This window comes from Myxocyprinus asiaticus, chromosome 4 (assembly GCF_019703515.2).
Source record: "Myxocyprinus asiaticus isolate MX2 ecotype Aquarium Trade chromosome 4, UBuf_Myxa_2, whole genome shotgun sequence".
NCBI classification, from domain to species: domain Eukaryota; kingdom Metazoa; phylum Chordata; class Actinopteri; order Cypriniformes; family Catostomidae; genus Myxocyprinus; species Myxocyprinus asiaticus.
In genome coordinates, this window is record NC_059347.1 from 37,761,241 (window position 1) to 37,773,702 (window position 12,462).

The window sequence follows — 12,462 nt, forward strand, 5'->3', positions numbered from 1 at the left end:
AATGAGAGTGTGAATTCTTCTCCAGACCAGATGTGGAGCTGTTCACTCATAACCTGGCTGAATGACACATGAATTTAACCTGTATTTTTTACATTTCAGTAATTATTCTGATTACTAAGATTCTTAGAATGCCTTCTTTTATGCTTATACTTACAACTTTAAAGTCTTAAATTCAGAACCTTACATTCATGCAAAAACCCCATCTCATTTATGTGTGAGTCTCGTTGACTCAATCAAACAGAATAATGACCTTTATGCCTACTGCTTACTAGATTTCATCTAAAAACATTTAGCGCTACGGCTAAATATGCATGATTACAGGCTTCTCTAGCAGCTTTTTAGGTATAAAGCTATATGTAAACTCAAGATTTTACTTATGTTGCACAGGTGCTACTTACATTAAATTTCAGTCAGATGAATATACTGTATATTCAGCTACTCAGTCAACATAGTTATAGTCAAATAGCTGACAGACAACAAAATGCTGTGTCTAACGACTCCCACCTTCTTTCATGAGTAGCGTAAAAATTTGCGTAACAGTAAATTCACACATATACACACACATAGGTAACGGACACTTCTATTCTCTCTGTAACCATTTAGTCTTTTTCTCTCTCTCTGTTTCTAGGTCAGGGATTAGACAGAGAGGCAATAGTGAGTGTGTGCTCCACATTGCTGTCCACTTCAATCTACCCAGCCAAGGCTGATCTCAGAAAATATAGATACAGAGAGAGAGTGAGAGAGAGAGAGAGAGAGAGCGAGAGAGAGTGAGGGGTGGGGGGGGTGGGCGTGTTGATGGTGATGGGGTGTCAGAGAGAGAAACACTGAGGGGGGAGAGGCTCACATGGGTAAAAACAGAGAGATAGAAAAAAAAACAGGGGCAGGAAGATAGGAGAGGGAAGTTAGGCAAGCATTCCATGGGCTAAAGGCAGGGTAGCTAGGATTATGTAACATTCTGCCCTGTTTTGTTCCACAAAAAGCATGCAACATTCCAACACACACACTCACACATACACAGCCTCTGTTCTCAATACACAAGGCACTGCTGCACTGTGAAACCAGAAACCACATCAGACCTCGGACCTTCAAAACTGAACTAATCCCTCTCTCACTTAAACCTGATTGTAATTCAGTCATTAAGCATTCAGCTCGACACCCTGCAGTGCTCTGGCTTCGATTAAGAGCCTGGTGTTGACTGAAGCATCATACTGCTGCTCTGGTGCTCTATGTTTCTACAAGAACTATAATGATACTATATATATATATATATATATATATATATATATATATATATATATATATATATATATATATATATACACAGGGTTGGGAGGGTTACTTTTGATATGTATTCCACTACAGATTACAAAATACATGCTGTAAAATGTAATTTGTAACGTATTCCGTTAGATTACTCAAGGTCAGTAACGTATTCTAAATACTTTGGATTACTTCTTCAGCACTGGTTGATTTTTTAAAAACTCACATGTTAAAAATACATTCTCTGAAAAACCTAAATATCTTATGCAGTGTTGTTTTTTAAAACAAGAAAAATCAAACTGATCTTGTTTTAAGGATTTTTTTGAAATTTTTACAGGAAAACAATACAAAAATGATTATCAAGAATATGATTTTTGCCCTAATATCAAAGGTCTTACTAGAAAAAAAGAAATTATGATCTAACGTGAATTTTCTTGATAAGAAAAATATGATTGTGCCTGGTAACATGTGCATGTACAATGGCTAGAAATAGCATCTTAGCTTAGCATAAAGCTGACAATTTACACAAGGTTTATTTCTATTTCTTCTGCTCCAAACTTACTTCAGACGTAATTCTCTGTCTGCTCGTATGAATGTAACACATCATAAGAAAGTGTTTCACCGCTGTTCACATGCATGTTGGATCGCATTGTAAGGTCCGCCCACTGGTCCAAGGACGGCAGCCAGTGGCGTGGTAGAAGGGTATCTGCGTGTTACTGTTTTTCCTTTTACGCAACACTACAAGATTAAATTAAATACATTTCCTTATATGTATTACTTCTTTATTTCATCTGACTCCAATAATGAAAAAAGGTTTAAATGATGTTTGTTAATCATTAAATTTAGGTGAATGTTCCAGACTCAGCCATTGAACCTGTGGGGTTCTCCGTGCACCGAGCGGACAGAGCGAAAGACTTCTCAGGTAAAAGCAGAGGTGGTGGCGTATGTTTTATGATCAACAAATCCTGGTGTGATCAGAGGAACGTACATGCTCTCCTGATCTGGAATTTCTCATGCTTCTGTGTCGACCATTCTGGCTACCGAGGGAATTCACAGCGGTCATTATCACAGCTGTGTACATCCCCCCACAAGCCGGGCAATCAAGGAACTGTATGGGAGTATAAGTGAGCAGGAAACCGTGCACCCTGAGGCCGCGTTCATTGTGACCGGGGACTTTAATAAAGCCAATTTCAAATCAGTCGCACCAAAATACCACCAGCACATTAGTTTCAACACACGAGGGGACCGGGTTTTGGACCATTGCTACTCTCCCTTCTGGGATGGCTACAAATCCCTCCCCCACCCACCATTTGGCAAATCAGACCACTCTTCCATTCTGCTTCTGCCCGCTTACAGGCAGAAACTGAAACAGTAAGCACCCACCCTCAGAACGATCCAGTGCTGGTCGGACCAATCAGACTCTACGCTACAGGACTGTTTTGATCACATGGACTGGGAGATGTTCCGGTCCGCCTCTGATGACGACATTGAGCTTTACACTGATAGCGTAATGTGTTTCATCAGAAAGTGCGTGGAGGATGTCGTTCCGACCAGAGCAACACGGATCTATCCGAACCAGAAGCCATGGATAAATAGCAATGTTCGCGCGGCACTTAATGTGCGGACCTCCGCTTTCAATTCCAGGAACGCGGAGGAGCATAAACAAGCCAGTTATGCCCTCCGAAAAACTATCAGAACAGCAAAACACCACTACAGGAACAAGATTGAAGGACAGTTTAACACCACCAACTCTAGAAGCATGTGGCAGGGAATTAACATCATTACGGACTTTAAAGGGAATAAAAACTCCGCCATGAACACTGCTGCCTCTCTCCCGGATGAGCTAAATACTTGTTATGCTCGTTTTGAGGGAAATAACACCGCCCTCGTGGAGAGAGCTCTCGCGGCCGAAGCTACAGAGGTTAGTTCACTCTCCATCTCTGTAGCAGATGTAACCCGATCCTTCCGACGGGTGAATATCCGCAAAGCCGCAGGCCCAGACGGCATTCCGGGCCGCATCATCAGAGCCTGCGCGAACCAGCTGGCTGGTGTTTTTACAGACATTTTCAACCTTTCCCTCTCTTTGTCTGTAGTCCCCATATGCTTTAAAACATCCACCATTGTGCCTGTTCCAAAGCAATCAAAAATAACTTGCTTAAATGACTGGCGTCCTGTTGCTCTGACCCCCATCATCAGCAAATGCTTTGAGAGACTAATCAGAGATTACATCTGCTCTGTGCTGCCTCTCTCTCTAGACCCATTGCAGTTTGCTTACCGCAACAACCGCTCCACTGATGATGCCATTGCATCTACAATACACACTGCTCTCTCCCACCTGGAAAAAAAGAACACTTATGTGAGAATGCTGTTTGTAGACTACAGCTCAGCATTCAACACCATAGTGCCCTCCAAGCTAGATGAGAAACTCAGGGCTCTGGGCTTAAACAGCTCGCTGTGCAGCTGGATCCTGGACTTCCTGTCAAGCAGACGCCAGGTGGTTAGAATAGGCAGCAACATCTCCTCATCACTGACCCTCAACACTGGAGCCCCACAGGGCTGTGTTCTCAGCCCACTCTTGTATTCCCTGTACACACATGACTGTGTGGCAACACATAGCTCCAATGCCATCGTTAAGTTTGCTGATGACACGACGGTGGTAGGTCTGATCACTGACAATGTTGAAACAGCCTACAGAGAGGAGGTGCACACTCTGACACACTGGTGTCAGGAGCACAACCTCTCCCTCAACGTCAGTTAGACAAAGGAGCTTGTGGTGGACTTCAGAAGAAAAGACAGAGAACACAGTCCCATCACCATCAATGGAGCACCAGTGGAGAGAGTCAGCAGCTTCAAGTTCCTGGGTGTCCACATCACTGAGGAACTCACATGGTCCATCCACACTGAAGTCGTTGTGAAGAAGGCTCATCAGCGCCTCTTCTTCCTGAGACGGCTGAGGAAGTTTGGAATGAACCACCACATCCTCACACGGTTCTACACCTGCACTGTAGAGAGCATCCTGACTGGCTGCATCTCCGCCTGGTACGGCAATAGCACAGCCCACAACCGCAAAGCACTGCAAAGGGTGGTGCGAACTGCCAGACACATCATCGGAGGTGAGCTTCCCTCCCTCCAGGACATATATACCAGGCGGTGTGTGAAAAAAGCTCGGAGGATCATCAGAGACTCCAGCCACCCGAGCCATGGGCTGTTCTCACTGCTACCATCAGGCAGGCGGTATCGCAGCATCAGGACCCGCACCAGCCGACTCCATGATAGCTTCTTCCCCCAAGCAATCAGACTTTTGAACACTTGATCTCCCACGATCAAAATACATCAGCAATGCACTTTATTACTCTTACTCTTATATCTCTATATATCAAATGACTGTCATAAATTATATTATTATTATATTATATTCTCTCTTAACAACTTACTATCAACCAACAGCCTGAATGTCAATACAGTACAATACAACCTACTGTACATTATATATATACTACTATATATACTTTTATTTTTATTTTATTGAATAATGTGTATCTATATTGTGTGTATTGTATACTGTATAGTGTATGTTATTATTTGTATATTGTGTTGTGTGTAATTATGTGTATATTAGACTTTAAATTGTGCTGTGTTAATTTGATGTTATTGTAAATTGGTATATGTCTCATCACTGTCATGACTGCTATGTTGATCGGAACTGCAACCAAGAATTTCACACACCATTGCACTTGTGTATATGGCTGTGTGACAATAAAAGTGATTTGAATTGATTTTGATTTGATTTACTTTACATTCTACACTCGTTCATTCGGATTCCTACAACACTTTGAGTCTTGCGCCGGCCAGGTATACGATCTCATAATCACAAATTCGTCAGTCTTGGTCATTAGACAGAGGCGAGTGACTAATATCCTAGATGGCCGTACTCCACTTTGCTCATTCTAGAATATATTATCTAGTCCCCATAGATCTGAACACACTTAATTAAGGTAAGACTATATCTAAGCAGAGGTCATGGCCATTACCATAGAACTAAGCTGACCAATTTAACATTTCTAATGGTAACTTTGTATAATTATGGCATGGTTTCCCATGTACACTTAGTTAAAATAATATTACAATAATCAGAGGTTGAGGCTCACCCCTATTTAGATTGGTCTGACAACACCTTGTTGTTCTAAATGGAAAAACCCATTATTAGCCTCTACAGTCTAAGTATACATGACTAATGCCAATGTGTTAGTCAGAGCTCTAAAACATCAGTCAGTGTGCCCCTCTGCTCCACCGAAGCTGTATTTTGGTCCATTACTAACCTGAGCATAGATTTGTGGTGTTATGGACTTAACGTAATCTACTAGAGTTAATAACACAAGGTCAATTAGAATCATTTTAAACATAACAATTTATTAACTAGGTAACAAAACAATCATTCAAAATCCAATTCAAAGAATAAAATCATTAGCCAATCACATACAATATCAACAATTCAGAGATCAAGGAATTTAAGAATATTTACCTGGCAATGAAAACTACGCACAGTGGTCATGCGGGAGATCTGTCTACAGATTCCCTAAACCCTTTTGCCATCTCTCCTTAAATACCCAGATAATTCAATAGGCTTACCAAATGGTGGTGTCTGTAATTATAATTAGGTTTTGGTCCTCTATTCAGGGGGTCACAAATGGGTAATCAGAATTTGTGATTGAATGGGTTCTCGATACCTGTAGAAGAGAGCACTTATTTACATACAGGAGGTAGTTTGAATAAAGGGTCTGGGGGAGGGCACACCTTAAGTGGCACACAATCTTCTAGAACTTCTTGGAGGTTTGTACTATGGCTGGGAGAATGAGACCTTTTTACCAGATGCACTGAGACATTTGAAATGATACTAAATATGTATAGTGACTTATTGCACACACTTAACATTGCATAAATCTTGAGTGAGTTTTAGGTGAAGGAGAGAAGAAGGGGAACGGAGAGTGATGGGGAGAGTGCAAGGGTGAGGTGTAAATTGCTCGGTGTGGTGCGTCTCGGATGGTGTTGCTACTTATGCAAGAGAGTGTTCAAATGTGAATTCTCAGGAAAGTCATTTGTTCTCCCAGGGAGTATTCGTCCCTTAGTCCAGACGTTCCGACTCCATCCTTACAGCATCATTTATATGAATAAATGTTTCCATCTGAAAGGACTAAATATCAAATGAAACAAATGACAATAAAATGCAAAGTAATCTCTTCAGTAATCACAAATACTTTTTGAATGTAACTGTATTCTAATTACCAATGATTTAAATTGTAACTGTAGCGGAATACAGTTACTTATATTTTGTATTTTAAAACGTAATCATTCCGTTACTCCCCAACCCTGTATGTATACTACCAGTCAAAAGTTTTGAAACACTTACTCATTCTTTATTTAATTATTTTATTTTTTTTTACATTTTAGAATAATAGTAAAGTCATCAAAACTATGAAATAACATAAATGGAACTATGGGAATTATGTTGTGACTAAACAAAATCCAAAATAAATGAAAACTGTGTTATATTTTAGCATCTTCAAAGTATTCACCCTTTGCCTAGATTTTGCAGACATGTATTCTTGACATTTTCTCAACTAACTTCCTGAGGTATCACCCTGGGATGCTTTTTAAACAGTATTGAAGGAGTTCCCATCTATGTTGGGCACTTCTTGGATGCTTTTCTTTATTATTTGGTCCAAGTCATCAATCTGTCAAAATGTTGTATTTGAAGCAATTTTTATAAAATCATTTAAATGTGTTTTATTTTTATTTTTTTTGTTGACAGCCTAAATATTCAATTCAGTTGTAAAACAAATTAAATTAAATGAAGCAAATTAATTCTTAAACTATTTGTGGTGAGTAATTGAATGTTTTAGGTGAAAGGTGGGGACAGGAGTTATGCTGTCTGGCCAATTGACTGCTCTCTTTTTAATTAGAAAAATTCTGTCTGCTATATAATTCAGTCAGAGCTCAGAGGCTCAAAGGCTAAAAGAAGGAAATGGATTTAAGAAAAGGAATTTCCCAAGGAGAAGTATTTAACTAAATGATGTAACTAAAAAGTGCCAGCATAAGTGCCAGCACACGGTGAGTTCATTTATTCTAGTTGTGAGTCCAGCGGTTTACTACCTTTTGCTGTGTTTTGTGAAGCTGTCTTAAACATTATTTAGGTTGATAAATAGATAGAATTTTATGCACTCAAACAAACAAAATTCACTGCAAAATTTCATCAAATTGAATTGTTTTATAAAAAATATATTAATAACATTTAAACATATGGAGGTTTTATTCATTTAATTTCAAGATAACAATGAAATTGAAAATCTTAAATATCGTAAATCTTAAATATAGGCTTTTTTTTTTGTTTTTTTTTGTTTTTTTTTTGGAGTGTGCGCTCCAGAGGATCATTTGATTAGACATTTATTAGACAAAAAAAAATACATATATATTTTGCTTTTATTTTGTATTTTTGGCATATTTTAAAGTGCTGACATGCCACGATTTCAGACATGTAAACAGGCAAGGGATAAAGAGGCATCTTCTGGCTGCAGCCTCTGCTTCACAACACCAGGAAGTGAACATATATCATGCACTCTGCTTTAGGAGGTGTTTAGGTTAGTGTGGTTTGCAAGCCTCAATCCAGTTTTTCGATAGAATGTTTTAGTTCTCTCATTAGTAATTTTTTACTTAACATTTGCCTTATTTTTAAATACTATACCTAATTCATTATTAGGAAAATGAGAAAATGAGCATACAAGAAATTGTAACTGTCAAAGCTTTTTCATTTTAATAGATTTTATTTATTTCTAACATTTGGTGATGTTTCTGTTTAGCTTATACATCTGCATATCTATCAAAGCCATGACTCGTGCTGCCTTTCAGATGGCAACAAAGATAGACTATTAATGGGGGGGGGAAATCATTTTCTGCAGCGTCACATCTTAGGGCAAAGTGACCAATCTGTACCCCCTTCAACTCATCTCAGCTCAACTCATCTTTATTCATATAGCACTTTTTAAATGTTTACTTTATCCAAAGTGCTTCACAATTTTTGTGGAACAAACAATAAAAAGGAAGAAAACAACAGAATATCAGAGACATACCTTTACAACACACTTGAAAATTAAATCTTCAAAATTTCAAATGCCCCCTCGTGTAAATGATCCTGGCTCCGACTCTGACCTACATGAACACAGAAGAATCTTACATGGTACTTTCCATAACATGTAACAGGGAGTTTCCTTCCTTAAACACACTTTTCAGACTCTCACAACTGGATAAACAATGTCCGATAGTGAATATACAATTCTGCCGTTTTTCTGAACCAATAAATGCTGTGGTGGAAATGGCAATGACTCCTTTATCTTGCTAAAGCTAGTATTTTATGTTTCCATACACAGTTAATCATTTAAATATTTTAATAGTTTTTGCATAATTTGACAAAATGCTATTCTTACAAGGGGTTGAGATAATTAATTGAAGGAATATTCAGATTTAATACTAGTAAAGATCAATTGACAGCATTTGAGCATAAAGTTGATCACCACACACACACACACACACACACACACACACACACACAAAAAATGATGAGGTTAGTAAACAATTATATCACGCTAAAATCATGTTAACATGTATAATGTTAACATCTTGTGGCTATATTTAAAAAAGTGTACATTTTAATGTTTATGGACTGGTCCCATTCACTTCTTTTGTAAGTGCATAACTGTAACTAAACTTATTGCTTTTTTTTCTACTCGTTAAACTCAGATGCATTTTTGGGCTGCTGCCTGCAATTCTTCACACTCAAATTTAAAAGCTCACCATTCACACACACTGTAGACTAAATGCAAAAAACAATTTTTGTCCCAACTTTGTAAGCATGTAATTCTGGTTCTGTTCACTTTGCAAAGTATTATTTTGTTCCACTAGATGACAGCTTCTACTAGAAAAAATATTTTTTCTCTATCATATTCCATCACAATTTACAGATCTGAAATGTAGGTGGCGCTCTAATGCATTTTAGCCTCCACAGATTTGCTCATCCATAGACATTCAGTCTAATTTTCAGTTTATGCACCAACCTCATTGTTTCATTCTTGGCCTCTGAGTGGACTAGAAGCTAAATCTAGGTGGCATTCGAAAGCTGAGATCCTCATATTTGCAATGATATATAACATTTTATAATAAATAGTCAAAATCATATTTTTATGATGATTTGTTTAGCATGATTTTCCTGCTGGATGGCATATTTTGTTCTAGACATCTAAGATATAACATTGGATTATTATCAGCCATGCAAGCTCACAGACAATTAAAAAATGGCTCATTTTTTTAGACAACACCCTAAGGTAAAAAAACAAAAAATAAATAAAAAAAAAATAATTAAAAAAAAAACAGATATAAAGTTTTTTGCTATTTGGAGCTTACAGCAGCAATAATCGTAGCATAAAAGAGATGTATGTATTTGATGACTTACAGAAATCATATTTCATTTTGTGATTCTTTTGTAAATCTTTCAAACTGTGGTATTAGGGCAACAAAATAATCAGTCCCATTCCTGAGAATGAGAGCTTTCATTTGATATATGACTTGTCCATTTAAGTGCCATGTGAAAGACTTTTAAATTCAAATTAATAATTCTACCCCATCACCTCTAGGGGGCACTAATTTGCGATGCAAATTTTTATTTTTATTTTTAAATGAGGGGGAGTCAAATTATTTTTTATTAATCTGCATGAAGCCACAAATACTGTTGATTGAGCTTAACTTGTTTTGAAACTGGAACATTCCTTTAAATACCTCAACTAATTAATGAGGTAATTAAATACCTCAACAGGTGGTTAAGGTAATAATTCCCCCTAATATGCTGGAAATAGTTTGCGGTCTTGTCTGAGACCAAGACCAACACACCAAATAATGAGAACCCAACCGAGGCCACATTTATATGGTCTTGAGAGGTTTCACAACCACAAAATTATGACTTCAACTCAGGCTGCAAATTGAAACTACAGTGAGTATCGTAACATCACAAATCCCCAACATTTTCCTAATGGCTACCTCTTATACAACAAAACACATACATACTACAGGGACATTCAGGACAATCATTTTTAAACATGTGCAAACATACACGCACACCCATACTCACACACAGTCTTGCATAAAGTTACACTCTTGAGGGGAAATGTTAAAACAAGCGTGTCTTATTTTCTTTTGATTCCAGGAGAGGACTCAGTCCAGCGCCTCTTTTCATCTGTGTATTTTAACATTTTTTTAATCTATCACAATACAGGTGCTCCCATCCACACTACCATGATGAAATTCAACTGAAATCCCAAACATCAAAGAACACAGAGCTGTCATGTGTCACAAACACATACACACACCCTTCAAAGACTTTTGCATTGTGATATGTCAAAAGAGTGTAGTTAAAAGTTGTCCCTGAGTAATTTTTGAGAAAAAAGTTTATTTTGTTTTTTTAAAGCACTGGTATTGATTTTAAAACATTTGCTTGTTTGTTTTTGCCTTTTGGTTCTGTGACACAAACATTCTGGCCATATGGTTCAGCTTCAACAACGCATGGCCTCATTGTGACCTTTCCAAGTGTAGATACATTTGCATACACATACAGTATACTCAAAACACAATCATATGAATATATATTTGCATAGCAAATGGAACACAGGAAACTCCTGTAATTATACAAACAGAAAGATGCAACAAACAAACAGACACGCATGCACTCACAAATGCCGTACCTATGCTTTTTTTTTTCATTAGATTAAGTGCAATTGGTAGACAAGCTGATCCGAAGTGTGATGACAATTCAAACTGGCACGTGGCCGGGCAAAGTGGCAAGTGGATTTTGAATACAATTTACTTGTATCTTTTACAATTAAAATGTATAATTATTGTATCTTTCACAATTAAGACATATAATTATTGTGTTTTTAAAAAAGTATTTTAATAAATGTTGTGGCAGAAATCACCCAATTAGATGTCTAAATGGCAGCTGAATCAAGACGTACCTTCCACAGATAATTTAATGTAAACTGAAAATTCTCATCATCTTCCCACTCTCATGTTGCTCGAAGCTATGAAACACAAAATGACTTAATAACAAAATGTTAAAGCTGCTCTGCTATGAGAATGCATGGTGATTTCTGACTGTGAATGTTTGTTGCAATTTTACATGTTAATATACAGTATACACAGTATATATATATATATATATATATATATATATATATATATATATATATATATATATAATATATATATATATTAGGTATAGAGTATATAATAATAATAATAATAATAATAATAATCTAATTTATTTATTTATTTTGGTCATGTCTTTCAGTTATAGCATGACGAATCCTGACAGTTGTGTGATGAGTACTGGCCAATGATTTTTGTTAGCATGTTTTTGTTCAATTAACATGTTTAATTTATGTACTTTTTGTAGTCTTAAATAAAACAAACTTCCAAGTATGAATGCAGAATACAGGTAGTAGAGGAAACTGGACTATTAGTATCCGAAATTCTCCATTGTTTGTCATTGCCATCCACTGTGCTTTGCAACTCTGACCACTGTGTGGCATTGTGTTTATAATTAGTGTTGGTTAGCAGCATGTGCTTGGGAGTACTGCAGAACCTCTGTCGCCATGAAAAGTTTCATTCTGCAGAAATAAATTACTGAATGAATGAATGATCTTACTGTAACGCCTAGCTGTCCCACTGAGTGATCGCACAGTACAACAGTGCCATCATATGGCCAGTTTAATTAATCAATCCCGGTACTCTGTTCGTGTTCCACTCTGTCTTTCACACGGGTCACAGTGGAATGTTATAAATATCGAAGCAATGGTGAACAACAGACACATTTCTTGTCAAAAGAAGAGATGAACATTCAAATACTTTTGAAAACTTTTGGCCAACTTACAGAAGGCATTCTGTGCAAAACAAATTTAGCACAAGAAGGTTCAAATCAAATCAAAAAATCAAATCACTTTATTGTCACTCAACCATATACACAAGTGCAACAGTGGGTGAAAGTCTTGGGTGCAGTTCCGAGCAACACAGTAGTCATGACAGTGATGAGACATAAACCAATTTACAATAAACATCACAACACAACACAACACAATTTACATATCTAATATACACATAATTACA